The sequence below is a fragment of the Phyllopteryx taeniolatus genome, chromosome 22 (assembly GCF_024500385.1).
Source record: "Phyllopteryx taeniolatus isolate TA_2022b chromosome 22, UOR_Ptae_1.2, whole genome shotgun sequence".
Taxonomy (NCBI): Eukaryota; Metazoa; Chordata; class Actinopteri; order Syngnathiformes; family Syngnathidae; genus Phyllopteryx; species Phyllopteryx taeniolatus.
In genome coordinates this window covers 1,334,886-1,355,932 of record NC_084523.1, presented here as the reverse complement: position 1 = coordinate 1,355,932, position 21,047 = coordinate 1,334,886, and the positions used below count along the sequence as shown (strand labels likewise).

The 21,047-nt window shown below is 43.6% G+C and overlaps 1 long non-coding RNA gene across 1 annotated transcript; it reads right to left on the bottom strand.

Moving 5' to 3' along the window:
• Positions 1-5,177: 5,177 nt before the first annotated feature.
• On the bottom strand, positions 5,178-6,753 carry LOC133472270 (uncharacterized). Its single transcript, XR_009786665.1, has 3 exons — positions 6,548-6,753; positions 6,402-6,469; positions 5,178-5,673 (listed from the first exon to the last, which is right to left on the bottom strand). It is a non-coding gene; the product is annotated as an uncharacterized LOC133472270 (long non-coding RNA).
• Between the last annotated feature and the right edge of the window lie 14,294 nt (positions 6,754-21,047).

Here is a 21,047-nt window from a genome sequence, read left to right as displayed (position 1 = left end):
GATTAGAACCTACTTTGACATTAGTCTTCATTTTATCACGTCAATGCATCTAAAATTAAGTCTTTCTACAAATATATTTATTTTCCATGTAAATCATCAGTGCCCATCATGAGGTCTGGGAAAAAAAAAACAAGAAAAAAAAAATCCAATCTGCACAAACCACAGATTTGGACTGACAGCCGTGAGTTTTTCCCGTCCGCCTCGATTAGCTTCCTCCCTGAAGTCCAAGCGACAGACGTCTCGTGTAGTGTGGGAAAGGAAAAGATGCGCCGCCGATGACATGCCGCAGTCTCGTACTCATAGCGTTTCCTCTCCGCGAGGGAAGGAAGTGATAGATATAGATAACTCCTTGTCAGGATCAGAGTAACAACATACTCACAAGGGTCCATTCCAGCCTCACAAGGACTTAGTGATCGAACATGATCCACAACTTACACTTACAGTTAAAAAAAAACATGAACCCTTAATTTACCACATATTTCATCAACTATTCATTCATTGAAAAAGTCAAATGCCATTTCCACCAGAGAAGTCTTCCTCCCCCACATTCTAATTAATCTTTTGAGGGATATCAATTACATGTGTCCAATTACTGAATGCTTCAAAACAAGTTGCGGCTCCTTTTTTTTTTAATCTATTTACTCGCAACCAAGGCGGCACGCCAAGTGCGAAGTTTCAAAAACAGCCTCTGCTCCACATGAAAGGGTCATTTGATCATATATTTTTTTATTTTTGTCATAAAGAGAAAAACGTGTCAATGAGGAGTCATTCCCCATTAAAGTCAAGCAAAATTATCTGGTCCGCATTAAAAAGCTTTATATATATAAAAAAGAGATATGTATCATGCATATGGATATGCATAAACATGATGGAGGAGCTTAAGTAGAAAATGAGATCTGATGCCGTCATGAAGAAGAGAAAACCGGCGTGCTCGGAATGCATTTAAATTTAAATATTCATGTCATTATAATTCTGAGGAATGTGGAGCGACCGTATGATATTTTATTGACGAGGTTTTAAAAAATGAATGCTGTCCCCACTCCTTAATAAAAATACTTGGCTTTCGTTTGCGAGGAGACCGTCGTAGGGGACTGCTGCCGCAGTCTGATACGGGCTGGGAATGGACGTCGCTACACCTGCGACTCAATAGTGACCACCTGCCATTTCAAAAAGCCAGTTCAACACTCACTGGCAACAACATTAGGTGCACCTGCGCCATCTAATGCAGTGGTTTGCAAAAATGTTACACTAAGTACCACCTAAAAATACTTAGCTCCCCAAGTACCACCGTAATAGCCATCATTAATAGCCTCGGTGTTCATCTATTTTTATTATTGTAAGCCACTGTAACATTTTGAACAGTAACATTGCTCTTGAGTATAGGGAAATTTAAAAATAACTGCTTAGACAATATTTCAATTAAAATGTACTTAAGAAATGTGCTGTATTTACAGTAAGAAAATGTATTGTACGTGAAAAGTAATAACTATAGTGTTTAAACAAGTTCTAAACAGGCTTTATGCACAGCTACAAGCTTTCTTCTACAAGTAATAGTTTTACTTTTTATTTCATTTTTTAAATGTAAATTCTTGTAAAATTTTGAATCAGTGTTTCTTTCGCGTACCACTCAAGGGATCCCGCATACCACTAGTGGTACTCGTACTACACTTTGAGAATCACCGATCTAATGAAATCCATATGAAAAATCATTCTCTGTTTTCATTGACACATAGAGTGCATTGTTGGGTCTCCAAAAAGGCAGCAAAATATTAGAAACTACTCTCAATATCACTTTTACAACAATACAAACTTGAACTGCAATTATTTTCAATTAGTACATCTCAAAACTGAACAGCTTTTTTTGCACAGTAATTGTGTCATTAGAAATGTTAGTGTACCAAATGAAGAGTGTGTTGCGCTTCTGTGTTAGGACTAGGGCCTGACCGATATGGATTTTTATTTCAGGCCAATGCCGATTCCGATATTTTGCAGAACAAAATTCCCATAACCGAATGATTGACTGATTAATTTAAAATATATATAATGAATAAAATAACGTAGTTTTAGGTGCCTTAACACATACAACAACAAAAGATGACTTAGGCAGAACTTTTGACTGTTTTGCAATACTTTGTCCTTTCGTGTTTAACTTCACAACAGAGTACAATTGGCTAAAATTGGCCGATTTTGTTGCTGTTGCTTTGTTTTGTTCGTTTTGTCTTATGTGTTGTATTGTCATGTGTTAATGTGTGGGGAAAAATCATGAACATTGGAAAATGGCTGATATGAGCCGATTAACTTGGACTGCCAATTAAACGGCCGGGCCACAGTTAGGACAATAACAGTTTTTAAAATGTTAAAAATCACAAGGATTTAATATGATTTTGTCCTTAAACTATTGCACTGCACTTCATGAAGACTGACATACTTTTGTGTGCCTTTTTATTTTTTTGTAATTAATCAATAATATGCCCCAACCCTTTCTGGTTTGAAACTATATTTAAATATGTCTGTATACATTCAGAAAACATGGCATTTTCTGTTGTGTTTGTCGGCAATATTTGTGGAATGCATGAAACGTAATGATTACTTTGAATCAAAAAAATCATATGACTTCCTACAAAATTCCAGGAAGAACACTCATATTTCATATTTCATATTCATTCATTCATTCATTCATATCTTTCGGATTTGGGTTAGGGTGGTTTCTGATGTTTGCCGTTGGACCTACTTGATTGGTGCACACAATTAAATCATTTTGTCAGGTTTTCCCTTTCATTCGAAGAACCTTCGACCTGGAGGGTATGTTTGTGTGCATGTTCATCTCCAGACAGACTACATGAAGCCTGAGATGAGAAGATAGTTTGAAAGAAGCGAAATGAGATATAGGTGGATAAATTAAATCCCTCCTCCTCTTCCTTCTCCTCCCAGTCGTCGTCTTCTGGTCCTGAGTAATTATGTTGTTTGACCGGCGGCGAGCAACACTGCGTGCAGTAGGATGCGCTGAACCTTGAGTGGATGGAAGTGACGTCAAGCTGGGGGTGTTCTTCAGGGTGGGCTGGTGGTAATTATCTTTTGTTTGGGCGGCCAGAAATGAAAACCTTGAATCACCAACGCTGCACTGAAGCTTGTCGTGAGCACATCATCAGCGTATGATCAATAATGAATGAAACACACATTAAGATGGGAGAGGCGGGAAAAAGTGATTAAATTACAACTATTATTACTTCAATTTTTGATGTAGTGCCCCCAAATAATTAAAAATATAATAAGGTGGAAGGGGAGACAAGATGTACTCCTACAGTTATGAAATTACATTTGTTACAGGAAAACCGTGTTATTTTCATAAAAGCATTTTTTTTTTTTTTTTAATTTTGCAAGATAACATATGAGCTCCTGGAGTATAAAGCAGCCATTAGTGGTCCGAATCCTAATTTTATATTCATCTTTGTCCCTGAAACAGCTTTAAGATCGTCATAATTCTCCCAGTCGGAGTTAGCAACCCGCCCGCTCCATTAGTTTATTGCTCCGCCCGGGCCTACTCTCCCAGAACATACACAACGAGCGGCGCCGCACGTGGATTACGCCCTCGTAAATCCTCTGCCTCCTTCATCTTCCTCCGATAGAAGCGTGTCACGGCGAATAAGCCAAACAAGATGGCCTCCAAAGAGCGGCGGCAGCGTCAACATGGTGTTTGTGATAGTGTTCGTCAGAGGGCTTTGTCAGAGGGATTAGGGTGTTGAAGGGTGGGGCGCGATTGGAGCAGCTAATTATCTATATGTTAATGCAACGTCACCGCGCTCTTTATTCTGCACATGCCTAGATGTATTGTGTGTGTGCGTGTATGTGTGTGATCAAAGATGGAAGCCGTTTTTTTTTTTTCTCATTTGTTTGGTGGAAGTTTTCAAACTGTGGAAACAATGTTATTACACTTTGCCACAATCGCGGCGGTGTAATGTGCTACTTGCCATGCCGGCCCCGGATTCCGCAGATAGAAATTAAGGGAGAAAATTGCTGCTAACTACTCAATTACAGTGCTTGATGGCGCGGCTGACCCCGCTTGGCGGCAGTGGCAACACAGAGCCAATCACCTTCCCCGCGTGGCATTAAATTAGAATAGGGAAAGAGAACAATTGCACATATCCATCGCAGAAAGACATTTGAATTACCTCCGATGCATTGGATTCATATTGAACAATTAAGTGTAGTGATGGGATTTTATGGGATGGTTTGCAGGCAAGGTTAGCATGGTGGAAGCGTGCTCTGTCCTTGGATTTTCAATTTGACAGAGGCGACATTAGTAATCTGACGAAAATATTGTCCATTAATGTCACGATAAAGACACATTTACATCTTAACATGGTACTGTACATAACTGTTCATAGTTTTATCATCCAGTATTGGATTGCATGGATCATCACCATTTAGCAGGATTTCATACAAAATGATGCACTGTGCAACATGTTCATAATCTTGGACTGTTACTTACAAATGGTATATTTGTAACCATATTGAAAGTAATGTTGGTGGGAAACATATCACGCTAATATATCCTGGTGAGACGCTAGCTCATGCTAACCTTAGTTTACCACTCGATGGGACGAACCGGGATGTTACTGTATCGCACACAATTCACAGTCACGGTTTGTTAAATTTAACCCGATAATTTATTCAAACACCCATTCAACGAACTACAGGTAACATAAACGCGCTTAAACGACATGACGGGGAAAAAAGCTGAGTATTGTATGCCGCAATGTATGCTAGGAAACTGCAGAGGGGCTGATCTATTGGCCAATCTCAACAAAAGTACACAAGAAAAAGCCATTTTGTTCCTTCACCAATAGCCACTCACAGTTCATTTAAAGTGTATGAGGAGTTAAAAAAAAAGGGGGCATATTTAACGCCATTAAAAGCGTTAGCTACTCGGTGTCGTAAGGTAACATGTATCATGAACAGGTACTGCAGTTGGATAAATCATATGCTTCAGTCTCCAGTGTCCTCAGTCTTGCTTTCTTTGCGTTGTTGCTGCTCTTGCTTCAGGAGTAAATGTGACTGTCTCGCTTTGATCGGTGTAATATTTCACATTTAACTGGATGTTTGCGCCGCGTGTGATGTGTTTACCCAGCTGCGAAAGATGATCTCCACGCAGCATTGGAAAGTGTAACGCAATTACTTGATTTATTTTCCACTCCCTTGGTTAGAGACATTTAAAACCACAGTACATAATTGTTTTTCCCCCTCCAAGTTTACTTAAGTCAGTTGCAGCAGACACTTGTATCAGAGTAGGGAACTTGAGAAGCTCTTTTGTTTAGACTTTGATGCTAAATACTGTAAAGCAGCCTGACTTCACTGTTCACCAGATCCAAAATAACCCAGAGGCCAGTGTGCCAGGAGCAATCTTTTGTGGTTTCACCTGACAGCTGCGAGTCAGATGATCCCGCCTACTTGTCATGTTTTTCTCTGATGGAATCGGCAGCATCTGCAGACCTGTAATCAGCGCAAACCACAGTTTAGCCAAGCCGTGTTTTCCGCTTGCCAAGGGGTTCACGTGTGTATACGTTGCGGTCTCTTTGACAAATGCCGTTCCGAGCGGCGCGTTGGCAGGCATCGTGACCGCTGGCGAGCTCCGAGCTCGCTTATCTCATCCGTATCTCGGAATCACTGGTTGTGCTGGAGGGGGAAAAAAAGATTAAGTATCTTAGGGTTGGAGTTGTCTTTCTGATGGACAAGACGTTTTACTTTGAGAAACTTTGGTTTACCCCAAGGAAAAATTAAATCCATCTTGAGCACACACCAGTGCAGTCATGGAGAGTCTTTTGGTGGCTTGCTCAAGGGCACGTCCGCCATAAAGGAACTAACCCTTCACTTGTTCCTTTGAACGAGCGATAGGCTCCACTCATCCGTGGGACTGAAGTGGTAGAAAATGGATGGAAGGATGGGTGCCGGTTTGGCCACTAACGCGCACCATGTTTGTCCAATTAAGTCCTCTTCCAAACAGTTTTTGCATCATGAGGATACTCTTCCCATTTGGTTTCCCCAATGGTCTCAACCCCAAACTCTCCAAAATCCAACAAGTGGCCCCACTACCAGTGCAATAATTGGAGAGACTGAGTATAATATCATTTTAACACATGGGGTTTTTCCTCACATCTCCAGGCAGATTGAACCAAAGAGAGCACATGCACACACACATACACACAATTGTTTCCAGCCGTGTCAGTATTAACACTGATTCAATGACTTTTTTTTTTTTTTCTTCTTTTTGGTCTTTTTATCTTGTCCAGGCTGTTTGCCTATGCATCGTCACTGGAGGGGCTAAATACACACTAACCCTTTTTTTTTTTTCCATATTCAGTAGGTGTCAGACATCAAAACATTTACATCATTAAAATGCTCACCATTTGTGGCCTTTGGAGAGTGGGAACCTATAGTAGATTTAAATCCCCTCACCCCCTCTTCCGTCCTCCTAGAGAGCAAAACAAAGAACACCATTAGTTCTTTATAGTAACGGAACGCCATCCCAAGGTTCTGCGGGAGGACCTACCTTTTGGGATCAATTATGTGGCCACGGGCTCTTTTTAAAAAGAGCCGCACCTGATTAAAACCCTGCCGGTTTCCCAAGGTCCCTTTGTGTGGAGTGCCTCGGCCCGCGCCACAGCTATTTATTAGCATATTGTCTTTTAAAGGTCATTGTCTGTTTTGCACGACCCCACTCTATCTAGAGTAGGTCGCAGTCGGAATCGCTCGGTATTGTTCCGCGGCTTGAGCTGAAGGGGAGGAAGAGGAACAAGGGTGGATGAAGAATAGTTGTGCCTTTTTCCCACCCGTGATGCAACAGGAGGCACATAAACATGCCAGTGAATGCGGTATGTCTTTCCTATGCACCAGCCAGCTTGGCACAAGCTGCTATCCTGTTGTCTCGCAAGGAGCTTGACAAAAGACGGGCGCTTGTCGAACATTGGCACACATCAGAGCCAGGCGGGGTGAGGGGGGAGGGAGGGGGCTAAAAATCTGCATGGATATGGACAGGCGGATGTGAGCATATAGTGGAGGCCCTCGGTGGGACAGAAGGCAGAAGGGAAATGCCTGTCTGGCCTCAGATGTGCTAAATGCCACCTCCCCATATACACTCCATTTGAGCTTCCTGTAATTCCAGAGGTAGGGGGCGCCAGAGAGCAAAAAAATAAAAGTAGGCAAAAGGGAGAATTGATGGCAAAGTATTCGTGGTAGTCTTTTAACACTCTTTAAGACCACTAAATGTCTTTTTGACCTTTTAAAGGTTGTTCTACCGTACTTTACTCTCCAGTTCTTCTTGAGCATCTGACATGCATTCTTAACATCAGAATTTCTTGCATCAGCAGCCCTGGATAAATGTCCAATCACATTGCTCCAGTGCTGTCCTTATAACGCTTACAGCCACTTGGGGGCATATTTGCATGGTATCTGTGGATTGCTATGATATGCATCTTCAGCATATGGCGTGGTTACATACTGTATTTTCTTACTGACACACTTGCAGAATTTCAGTTAGTGTAACTTTGATATGTAGAAATATGAGGCTTTAGCCAAAATTGTGGATTTGCATAAAAAAACATTTTTTTTAGTAAAGAGGTCATGTAATGAAAGTATTGAGCCCAATTTAATTTAATCTACTAATAGAACATTTTTGGGGAATTTTTCCGTTTGCAGTTTAGATACTTGTTTGAAGGTTTATTAAAAAAAAAAATTAGTTTAAGCCTGTCTTCTTCCTGTCAGCCATTTTGGAAATAACATCATTGTTGGATGCCCATCAGAAGCAAAGAACTGTGATTGAATTTCTTGCTTTGGAAGGAGAACCACCACTAAACATTTTCAAAAGGTTGCAAAATGTGTATGGAGAAGCTGCAATAAGCTTCAGGACAGTTAAAAAGTGGGTGTCCAGGATCAAAGGCGAAGAACAAAAGCCTGCTTGGAGTGACCTCAATCATGATATCCAACAGCATGTACAGGCTGGGGGGGGTGGGGGGGGGGGGATGCACTGCCACCATATCAACAATACAAATCAACATTTCTATTAAAATTATGGCTAATTACACACAATTATTGTTCTTTTCATTATCCAATGAGTGAAGTGGGCAGGGTATTATCAGCCATGCTTCCCCCTGTCTCTTCTCATTCATTTTTTAAATATTTTTATTTTACTGTATGCCCAATTGAGGTAAATAAACACACTGAAACGGAAGTTGCAATCAATCCCCAGTAGTGTAAATGAGTCAAATGAGCAAAAAGTGTGGAGATGAGCAATACATTAAGACACGACAAGATACCTGCGAAACCTTTAAATTCTCCGTTTAAGCAAAAGTGCCACTTTGACAGATTTAAAGGAGAGGTGAGGGAGATGATCTGTGCGTTTCGGGGGCACATTTGCATTCAAGAATAGGAATGAATACGTTTCCCTCGTAAGGAGTGCTCGCCGCATATGAAGCTGCACATGTTGTGGAGGCTATTTGGGTGTTAATGCTTGACTTTATAGTTAGTTGCAGTGGGCAAATAACGTTCCCCAAAAGGGATAGCGGAATACTTGTGTGTGTGTGTGTGTGATGCAGTCTTTGTACTTTTGTGTGCAGTAGATACTGATGTGTGTGTGTGGGGGAGTGTGTGTCATGAGGGACTCCATGCATCCATCCACATCTGACTTTGATTAATTGGCCTGGCATCCCTCCGTCTCACCATCGGGTGACTTGACAGGAAGCTAGACTGTAGGACGTCACAAGGAATGAGCCATCTTTTTTTTTCCCTTTTTTTTGTCTGTTTTTGCTCGCCATTCCCATCCCTGTCTCTCCTTCCTCCCTGCTTCCATGCTGGCTGTCAGCAGGTGAAGAAGACACAGTCCACAGAGCTTTGCCAGGTCTGCTCAAATCACTCAGGCACTCTCAAAAATGACAGATGGTGCATTGTTTTCGATACAGCAACTTAAGTTGAATTCAAGTTGCACGAAGAAATTGGCGATATGAGGTGCCTTGGCTGGTCCACCAAGACTAGTATGTGTTTGTTGGTCACCTTGGCAATGATTACCTGCCAGCTTACCAGTCCAGTTATATTGAAGCTGTTGTTTTAATTACAGCTGATCAAAGAGGTTAGAAAAATCATTTCCTGTCCAATTTTCCACTCTTTCTTGCAACACTGATTCGTTTAGCTCTGAAAGCATTCAAGTGGTCCAACAGGAAGAAGTCGATAATAAATTGATAGCTTAAAGCTTTTTGAAGCTTTTGACTATAAATCAGTAGCACAAGTAGACAGCAGTTAGGATCAGGGATTTCCTCCACGATTGTACCGTTGTTGTTGTTCGACATCCATATTCATATTTGTAATTGATATTGGAAGAAGGTCCCTCAATGAATCTTTGGAAAAAATGCAACTGGTAATAATGTTAGGCTGTTACATATGGTGTCCATTGACTTTCGGAAGAATGTCTTTCAGGCCTCCGAATGGCTGCACTTTTTGTCTTCACCTTTCTTTGCGGGGTCCAGGTCTTAATGACCCCCGCCGTCCTTCTGTTATTCATCATGTGCAGTTCCCAACAGGGTGAACACGATGTGAACATGCCGAAACAAGTGGCACACACGACTGCAAAGTCGTCCTCCCCCCCTTTTCCTCCCATCCTCAGTGTTTAACCTCGCTCAATTTGCCCGCCTGGATGAAACAATACTTGTGATCAGCGCGTGTAATGGCACCTTATTAACCCCAATTACCACAATTAAAACCCTGCTGCCACTGGGCCCCTTTCAAGTCTTAATTAATCAGATGGCAGCGAAGAGGCCGTTCGGTGCCCCCTTACAACCCGCCTCCCCCCTTGCTAGCGGCAGCTGGCACTCGTGCACACCTCCTCCTTCTTCTCCTCCACCACCCTGACCGAACATGTGGCCCCACTAAAAAGCACATCTGGCCCAACAAAACGTCTCCATGCTGGCAGTCAAATGCCTCCACTTCACATATGAAAGGGAAGCCTCCCCTCTCTCGGTATGCCAACATCTGTGATGTGGCTATAATGAACGCGACAAGCCCCCTTGGCACGGTGCCTTGTTGGCAGGCTTGGAACACTGCCCAGTTTGTTCCTCGCTAATTGCTTAATTGATGCATTGTTTTTACTGATGATACGAATTGGCCCCCTCCTCTGGTTCCTCCCTACCGCTGCACATGGCTACAGATACAAAAGGAATTACACCCCATTAGCAAGTCATGGTCCCTTTCAGCGGGCTGAATTAGTAGACTTAAAACCATGGCAGCAGCGTCCTTAATTGAGCACAACCACTTGATGGAGCATAATGCCGTGTAAATAAAACCATTCCCCCCTTTACCCCACCTTCTAAGCAGCCGCCAGAGACAAGTGAATATCTCACCAGACTGCCAACTGGAGACTCGTTCCTTGCTAATACAGAAATGATTTTATTTCCTGCTTGTTGCAACGTCGCCAATTGCCCATTAGGGCTACTTTGGGCTCTTTAATTAGCAGGCTCAGGGTTCATGAAGAGCCCTTGTGCGAAAATGACACTAAACGTACCCCATCTTTTCAGTGCTCTCTCCTCTCAGTGTCCCGTTTGTTTGTAGAGTTTGCTACACACATCCACACGTACGTAATCCCCCAGCATATTCCCACTGATGTGGAAGATAAAGAGGAAGCTTCCCCTCCGTTGGTGTGTTCGTCCTCGCAGTACTCTGACGGCTTCCTGCCAACAGGGGTTGGGAATCCGCCAGATGAAGGCGAGTCCCAGTCCGCTGAGAGATGCCGAAGACACAAACACACTCCTTTTGTGCCTCGTGCGGTCACAAACAGAAGGTGCACAAACAACACACACACACACACACACACAGGTAACTCTACAGGCATTTGCGCACGCACACACAAACTTCAACGCCTTTCGAGGCAGTGAAAAGGAGCTGCAGAGATGTTATTTATTCATCAGCCTTCCTTGTAGTCAGGAGGCAACAAGCCCCCAGAGCTGTAAACACACAAAGATGCAGGCCTCAGTGAGCTCTAACCCGGGGAATAACAAGTGCTCCCTGCACACAAGCTTGCTGCACAAACACCGGTGTGGCGTGTCGGAGCGCTGACACAGCAACGACATCCTCAATGGGAGTCCGGCGACACCCATAAGACGAGGCCGAGACAAGTGATCTTAGCAGAGCACGTAAACCACCTCGCACCGTCGCAAAAAAGAGTTGGCCGACTGTGCTCTGCGGCATGATAAATGGATTTTTGTACTTTTCCTGAATATTAATTGAATCAGGCGGGCTTGGGTGGAACGCCAGGGAAGGCGGGCGAGGGAATAATCAGGTAAAAAAAATACAAAAGTAGAAAGAGGCAAAAAAAAAAGTGTGGGTGGAAAAGAAATTGAATGTGCCCAAGGAAACAGGACGTGGCATCCCTGAGTAAAAATAGCATCCCCTGCAAACACATTTGCTATTACGAGTGCAGGCACCTGTCCCCCCTATGGATTGGCATGAAGTTGGAGCAAGAGAGAGGAAATGACAACTATTGTGCTTTCTACTACCTTTATTGCATTACCATAATGTGGTGAGGGAGCATAAAGGAGAGTCATTACGATCCCTGCGTGGGTATCCTATGGTCTTTCTTAGACTTCTTTACATACTTGTGTCATCCATCAGTCCATGATCTACGCTGATCTTCGCTGACTGGGCGAGATACAGGGTGCACCCTGCATTGGTAATCACAGGGTACAAATTTAGCAAACAACGGTTAAAATTCACATCTTAGGACATTTTGAGCCTAATTTCCTCAAGGTTTGCAAAGGCAAAAATGTGCGCAGACTTGATAGCGCACGCAAACAGATGGGGATGCTTTCTGCTTTCTGAAAGGCAGGTGCAAAACTGGCACCACTGAGCCACAGGTAAAATGAGAGGTGTCAGGCAGAACAGATCTTTTACCCTTGGTAAACATTGTTGAAATGCCAGAAACAAAAATTCTTATGACATATCTGTCTATTCAGCAAAGCAATTTTGGAGCTTCTGAATTATCTAAGGGCTGTCACAAGAAGGGGACATGCCATATAACATCTGCTTTTCCTTGCGTCTGGGTCATTTGAGCGCACTGTGGCAGAGCAGTCTTTTTTTCTGACGTATTGTTCCAAGTTTGAAAATCGTTACGCAGGATCGGCAGAAAAATCCAATTCCCAAGCGCTCAGGACGGGTTAAGTCAAACAAAACCTGGCTTTTAAGCAATTGCTGGCATCCCACTCAAGCGTAGGGAGAAAATGTGAATACCACACAGAAAGGCTGCGCCCAAAAGTCAAACCTCAGAACTGTTAAGCCAGACATGCACAATCAGAATCATCTTTATTTGCCAAGTATGTCCAAAAACACACATGGAATTTGTCTCCGGTAGTTGGAGCCGCTCTAGTACGACAACAGGCAGTCAATTGACAGAGAACACTTTGGAGACAGAAAGACATTGACAAAAAAAACAGTCACTGAGCAGTAAAGGACAACATACTGCCAAATTGAAGCCATCTTCAAGACTTTGAACCAGTCTATGCATGCACCTTTGTGGGAACACTTTTTGGAAGCAGGGTCCATAAAGGTTTGAAGCACTTCAATGGGTTTTGTGTTAGAACTTGACACAGCCCTGACTTCAACCCCATCGAGAAAACGTTTGGAGGCTTGATGTTGTTTCCTAATACTTTGGTATTAGATACACCCTCAACTGTGTGTGGATGTGTATTCCGCTATTCACACACCTACGCATGCTGTGGCGGCACACCGATCTGCTTTTTGCTATTCCCGCTCCTTGAAGCAGCCTCTCCTCCACCGCCGTGCGTCCAAACACCTGCTGTACAGTCGTCTTTTAATGAGCGTTCCACCTGAAAGGCCAGAGGAGCAGAAGGAAGCATTTCTTGCGTCTTGATTTTTTTCTTTTTCTTCTTCTTCTTACGTTTAACGCCGCCACCTGTGTTGAGAGATGTGTAGGCCTTGCTTCTCGGCTGAAGCGTTTTTGGCTTTGATGAGCAATGCAATCACATGGCGGACACACGGGGAAGACGGGAAAAATATGTTAGCAAAGGGGGAGGTACGCATCTTTACGTGCCTCCTTCTGATGCGCACACTCACACAAAAACACGCACGCACACAAAATGTCCACTCTGTAGATTTCTTTACAAGGTCCCATAACAGTACGTACACGAGTAGATCCTTGTCAAAGCAACATACACACACACTTAGGCACACAGATAAGATTCTACACAAGTCGTCTGCCTTTATAAAGATGCTTTACAATGCTCCATTTTGATTGACGCTGCCAGAGCTGGAAAAAACAAACAAACTCCAAACAATACACTAATCATGTTAAATGCATATGCTTAGCATCATTTTCAGTGCACTTCTTCGATTAGATGTCATTTAATGGGTGCAGGTGTACATAATGTAGTACATATTTCATATCTTACTGAATATTGCACACTCCGGGCTTAAACCAGCAGGTGAATTGGTGCTTTGCAATGCATTACCATCCCAATGCTCTCATCCTGCTCATGTATTATGTCCTTTGAATTGACGTACTTAATCAGACCAGGTCTTTATTTGTCTCCACGTCAAAAAGATGCTTGTACTATAAAGGTATACTTTTTCCTCTGAAACTTTCTCGTGAAGCGCCACAATGTACTCTATCCCATATCTCCGCAGCTTTAAAACTGTCTTTGACAATGAAAAGGCATCCGGCTGACATGCTGGATGAGTGTAGCCACGTCGCTCGGAAGGCTGCTTAAATCAGCCGATTTTGTTAGTACATACTATCCGCCATTACCAAAAGGCTCAGTGGAAATGTTTTCTCTCTCTCAGAGGATGAGGAGGGGGGGAGTCAGAATTTTACAAACAGTCACAATTAGCCGAGTGGGTCATTTTAAAGCACCATTTACTTCCTGACGAGCGATTAAATGTAGATGAGTAGGCGAATGTTAGCAACTGTGAAATATTGATGGTGTTTGTATAAATGCTTGTGTGTCGTTTTAAACTGTTTCTAAAGTCTAATGCGGCCGCCTTTGGAGTCCTGCAGTTTTGGGTTAGTTAGCGTTTCATGCCAAAAGAGGGCGGAGGGTGGGTGGGTGCGTGTGGGTCTGCAGTGGGGGGAGCGTGTGGGCAAATAAGCAAAAGCCTGCAGAGATTATTAAATGTGAAGCTCTGATGTGCAAATGAGCTGCTTCCTCTCTTGGTTTAAGGTTATGTTGGTTGAGATGTTTATTTCAGTTTATATTAGGAAGCACGTGCTTAATTCACTTAGATGATGGTGTAATTCCTTCATATGTACTGTATAACATCATATTGGAAGGCTAGCACACTAATGACTGGCAAACGAACTACAAAGTGATGGACTTTGGCAGCTGTGTGTCAGGAGCTAATTCAAATTAGCTGTCTATTTCCCCTTCCCGCTTCCCAGCCGACTCGCACACTGTGCGACGTTTGAATTAAAAAGCCCGTCAATGTTTGTGTTTGGCCGCAACTTTGCTTGGAACCGTACACCTTCTAAAAGGCGCCAGCACAGCTTGACCAGTCTTTTTCTCCCGCTCTGCTGGAACAGCTTGAGTCGAGGCCTGATTAAAAAGCACAAACACTGGGGCCGCCTCTTCCTGGGAGGTAAGAGCTACAGTATGGCTAGGAGCCGGGCTCGGGGGGCCCCGAGGGAAATAAAAGATTTGGATCGGGATGATTTCAGTAGATGAGGACAGGGCGGTAATTACAGACATCCCAGATCACCGCCGCAGATAGAGCGAGCGTCCAGTTCCGCGGCGTTGTGGGAGGCGATAAAGTCGGTGCGCATATTGGCAGGCGAGCGCGGCGGATGATGAAGGGAGCGGCGAGTCGTTTTGACACCGATGCACAAAATCACATGAAACGGGAGCCGAGGTGAGTCACCCAGTGCGGGACTTCTCCTACTGTGGCACAAAAATATACGACGGTCGTGTATTATCACATTATGATTGCAGCCGTGGCTTTAACACCAATAAAAAATAAAGAACAACTTTATGACTGTCTCGACTTATTTGCATCCCTTGCCTGCACATTGTCTCTGTTCCTCTTTGCTAATTTATCGAGAAAATCTGATGGAAATTACAAGGGAGAGGTTGATTATTACCCACGTCAGTGATGGACACTAATAGGCCTCCATTGTTGTTCGCCGTTTAGCCTATCCTGATTACCTTGTTTTTCATAGTGGCGCTCCATCCTGCCAAACCTTCAGCCCCGCACGCCGCCTCCTGGGTGACATTTGCGACGGGGCCCCGAGGGCACGCGAAGGGTATGCATCGAACAAGGTAATTGCGCTGAGGTTTCCCCTCACTAAATTAACCTCTGCGCGAGAATTTATTGGCCCAGCCGCTCGCTCGGTATTATTTAAAGCGACCGCTTATTTCTATGTGGAGCTGTCCAAGCAAAGTTTATTTCAATACACACTGGCCGCAACATTAGGTACACCTAATCCAATCCATACAATGTCCTTTTAAGAAAATATAAATATATATTTATTGCAGTTGTAGTTTGCATGGCATTATAGTAAGAGGTGTTTGTTGCTAAATAGAACCACAAAGTGAGTGCACTGCAATGCTCTTTTGCTAATTATATTGAAGTTTGATTTAGAGGTGCATTAATTAATTGGTCGACAAGTAATCGATTAGCAAATTAATCAACAACTAAGTAGATCATTGTTTACTCGTCTAGAGACATTGTTTAACTTAAAATTGTCCAAATCCTTGGAATTTCAACCTCTAAAAAGTAAATATTTCCAGATTTCTGTAGTCCTTCAAGAAAGCAGACATGACCTTTGACATCAGACAGACATTTGCAATCATCTGCTTTTACTTTGGAAAAGACTGGTCAAGATTTTTGCCCATTTCCTGATATACTACGGACTAAACTGGCTACTTAATCATAATCATAATTTTATGTTTGTGCATCTTCTGCACTGTGAATTTGAAATAATGTTTTTGAATAAAGGATCAAATTGTTTTTTTCAAAATATCTGATTCATCTATTAATAATAATACAAATCGACAGATGAATTATATATTATTTAAAGAATTGTTAGTTGCAGGCTTAGTTTGATTATTTACCCTTAAGTGGAATTTAGTATAGCACAATGTTCTCCTCTGCTGCATAGACGACAAACCATTTGAGTTGAGTCTGTAGTTTTGTAGTTTTAATAGTCACAGTGTTTGTGATAGGCATGGCGATATTATAGTCTACCATTTCCTTACATAGCGTGTGTTTTCTTACGGCGGAAATGTCTACCTGGCTGTATTGACTTTGGTTCAGAGTTTCATAACTGCCCAAGGGGTTCAGGTCCACACATACATGGAACCAGTGAGGTCTGTATGGGTGCCCTTTATGGCGCATTACAGCAACTGTGCAGTCATCAAACAGTATTAATATTTAAGTGGAGTATAAAGGCATGTCAAGGTTTTAGCGACCATGAACTTGACCTTCTCTCAACTTTTTTTTTGCGATGAATAGAGCCATTGACATCCGTCGACACATTCAATTAGTCTGGCTTGAGCTCAGAGGGTCCGACTAATGTTTGAGGGCCTCCTTGTACAGCTGAAATATGTCCGTCGCTTCTGAATAAACATCAATCTACGTCCGCACCCATAGACCAGATGACTGGCCAAATAGCCAAGCCGAGACGAGCTCTGCTGGGGTAATGTCAGCCGGGCCGAGATGGGCTGCCCGAATATCGTGATTTACACTTCATCTGGCATTTTAGCCCACCGATGGGAGAGGGCATCAGTCAGATTTATTTGACTTTTCTCAGCTTCTCCTTCGCCGCTCATGCTGACAGCCCCTCAAGTCATTCTAGTGTGTCTACGCATGTAAGAAACGCTCTTTAAGGAGGGTTTTCTCTCTGTCTATCTGCCAATTTGGCGGCACGGTCCATGACGAGGTTCTGCAGACAGGAGATGTCCGACACAGACGCGCAACCCGACTGAACAAAGCCGTTTCCCCGCGCTACCTTTTGCACCTCGTGGCCCCATCCCATCATCCTTTACTGCGCCACTTTGTGAATAAGCTTATGAAAATGGCCCGCCTCATAAAAGGAGCAGAACCCCACCCTCCGCGCCCGCCGTCGGAATGAGATCGGCTGCGACGCAGCTGACCTTTTCCGCGGCGGCAGTAAAGCGCCCGCGCCGTAACAAGGTCTGTTGAGTAAGCAACTTACAAGGCCGGGCTGCTGTCCCCTTGGAAGAATGCACCACACCGACGCAAGTGTGTGACAAGGTTCTGATTGGGATTTAACAAGTTCATTAGCTCGTGTGTGCTTGTCTTTGTGTAAGCACATGCGTGCCTGTGTGCTTGTGTTTTGCTGGTGGACTTAATGCCTGAATAGTCACCTGTACAGTCTAATGATCCAATACAAAATCTGTAAGACTGTTCTGAATCATCTTATAATATTAGATTTTGAAATACTGTACTATCATTTTTTACTAAGATTGACTGGGAAAATGACAGTTCCACTGCCTTGTCGTGAGACATTTTGAAAAATCTGCTTGAGTTACCAAATGTGGTTTCTTGCCTGATTTAAGGGTTAAAAAATAGTAAGTACACATCTCCTTGCGATATGTATTTTTTATTTTTCTTTACTTTTATTTATCCAGGTAAGGTAATTGAGAACTGAGTCTGCAAATGCATATGTACAACAAACTGTTTCGTGTGATATACTTTAGTTACATATTTACATAATACATTACATCATTGCACATGGTGATTAAAAGGTTTGTTCCAGTCGTTTATGGCAGAAAATTGAAAAAAAAAAAAAAGATCAACCAAAATTAATGCAGACTATGGGAACGAAGAAGTTCATAAAACTGCTGGAGTGGAGCGTGCGGGTGGTGGTATGCGTGGTGAGCAGAGAGCGATGATAGGGTGGGTTTTGGCCAAAGAGTGATCTATTGTGTGGGTAAATCTGGTTTACTATTGACTAAATTATTATTAAATGACTATGTTGTACAAAAAAAACTGAAACATTCTGTGAAAATTGCAATGACATGATTGCACCTCTAATTGTTCGGGTGGTTGTGGTCTGATGGCTTTCCACTCGTCTGACTGTTTGTTCCACCTGGATATTGGTACTTTCTGTACACGCATCACTGCCAACATGACCATTTTAAAAGTTGAGTAGTTCATGCTATCAATCTTCATTTGGTAATTTATGTAAACGTCCACTTGTCAGGTATCCAGTGGCGTCTGGTGCAACTCATTCCACTGTGCTCGAGGGTGGCAAGTACAAGGAGTACAGTGGACCGTATGTGTGTGTGGAACCCCGGGGTAAGCGCGCCTCCTGTCACCTTCCCCTCCCTCTTCATCGGTCCGTCTCTGCTGCCGTCAGCAGCCCAGAGGCAGAGCGCAGCCGAGCCAGGTGGGATTAACCCTGTGGCCACCCACGGCAGGTGCTGAGGCAGCCACGCGTCCAACCTCATTAAGAGGAGCCGCGGAGGGCAGCGTGGCAACAAACACAAGGGGGGGGCGGGTGGTGGCGCTTGGGATGTCCGTTCTCTATCTTCTGAACACACACATCCATTAAAGCCGCTGTGGGATGTCTGGAAGTGGCAGCGATGAGGCCGGTTTTATCTCCTCCTGCACTTATTTTTATCCCCAAGTGGGCCCATTGGCAGAGTTTGCTTGCAGGCCATTGACATTGTTTTGGAACTGATAAATTGGCCATTCAGGGTTGAGTAAGTTTCCTCAAAAGCAATGCATTTGCCTACCTAAAGTTAACTGTAATATTTTCAAATGATTATCAACTTTATCTCAGCCTTTTCCAATTTCTCTTTCTATGCCTCAAGCACGTCTTCTTTCACGCCTTTTGAGAGGAAGTTGCACATGAAGTGCGGGGTAGTTTCAGACAAATTACGACCAGTTTCAACATTTTTCCACAGCCTCCTAATGGGGCTGCAGAAAATCCCTCAATCATTAATCGTGTAAAAATATAGAAATTATACATAACTTTGATCATCGTACTCGCCACTTGCTTGCAGTTCTGTATTTGCTCATCACTTTCTTTGAAACTCAGCGGATTACATTCATTCTTGTACTAGTAGATAAATGTTTCTGGAATGAGCGTGGTCAGGTTGCTCTCCTGGTATCCTCTCGTTGGGTGAATTATTCAAGGCGCTAAGCAGCACTTTGGGCCACTTCTTTCTACCCCCCCCCCCCCCCCCCCCCCCCCCGCCCCCAGTTAGAGTCTTTGATTGGGGCTGATTCGTGAATGATTGCCTCGGGGCTGATGGCCCGAGGCGGGCTCGCGCTGGGACACTGTCCTCGGAGCCCCTCGCTCGCCCTTGGGGAGGAAAGGTCCAGCTCTGGCCCGTCGCCAAACCCCTTCCGGTCTCCCTCAACGTCTCACCTCACCAATCATGGCTCTGAGGTTTGATTTTTGAGCCTCGTGTGGACGCTTGGGTAATGGTTCAATCTGCCTGCCAGGAGCAGAATGCAAATCCTTACCATTTGAGTCTGCGCGTTTGTGTGTGTGTGAGTGTGTGTGTGTGTGTGTGTGTGGGTGCGTGCGCGTGTGTGTGTGTGCGCGCGTGTGTGTGTGTGTGTGTTCGATATAAAAACCTTAACTCTCATCACCGCCTTGATGCATCATGCCATGTGAAATGTAGCACTGCCCCTTTGTCTCTCGGCGAAGACGCGACTCTCCTTCACTGCTCATCAACCCAGAGCCCCTAATTTATAGACGGACATAAAAATACCTTTATTTTCACTCCTCTAGCCGCCGGCGTTGCACCACCGCCACAAAATAAGACACAAGCTGTTAACCATGCTAGGTTGTCCACATTGCCACAGTTTGGAAAGGAAGACTGAGAATGCTTCAATTTTGGATCAACTTCTTTAAACCTTAATTGGGCACTGAAATCCACAATTTTCCAGCTGGAGATAATAGCATAATAATCAATTAATTGATTCTTAAGAATACGGTCATTTATTTGTTTGTTGATTAATCATGTCTTGAAGTAGTTAAGACAATATGTAGCGCACTACTTGATTCAATCTGATTGTTCCGTTTAGCAACGACAAGGGGCAGTCAAAAAGTAACGAGTCCAACTTAAATTAACTTAATCATAATTGAAATTGTTTTATAAATGTTCACAGTTTGCAGTTTAAATACGTGTTTGAAGATTTCTTTAAAAAGAAAAAAAAGGTTTGTTTAAGCCTGTCCTCTTCCTGTCAGCTATTTTGGAGATGACGTCACTGTTAAGGCTTCTTTATACTCGCGTGGGCAGCAACCACGCAGTTTGCCTTTATACTGGAGCACAACCCACGTGGGCAGTTTTGAAAATGTGCTGCAGTTTTCCTCCAAGTCGGGGTGTCGCTATGGCTGGCATTGGCTAGGACACCACAGGGTGGAGTTTCCGCTGCATTTTTTGGCCATTTCCGGTAGCCGTTTTTACTTTACTTTCCGTAACGAGGGACAAAGCAACAACAATGGCGACCGTGGAACAGTGTCTGCTAGAACAAATGGACCTAGATGACCAGATGATACGTTTAATTACGCTGCAAAAATCGATCAAGAAGGCAGCGGCGTAGGTGGTATGTGGAACCAAGGGGAACGCTGAGTACGTCATCACAGCATGTGACCAATCACGAAAGATGATCTCTGCGGCATTGTACGCGCAGCAACAATTTTTGCCGTGTGCGCGTCAAGTGACGCATAGGGGCCGCGTGGCCCAGCGCGATGCAATGCTGGCATTGTCGGCCGTGCAAGCGCGGGAGTATAAAGAGGCCTTTAGATGCCCGTGAGAAGTAGAAAGCTCGAATTGAATTTATTGCTTTGAACGGGGAACCACCACTTAAAAAAAAAGAAATAAAAGGTTGCAAAATATATATGGGGAAGGTGCAATGGGCTTCAGCACTGTCAAAAAGTGGGTGTCCACGATCAAAGGCGAAGAACAAGTGCCTAGTACCCAGTCAAATGCATTATGGAATCAAATTAGGTTCTGGAGTGTCCCAAACAGGTGCGATGCCAAACATGGGAGCTTTTTTCGGGGAGAGGTTTTCAAGGACAA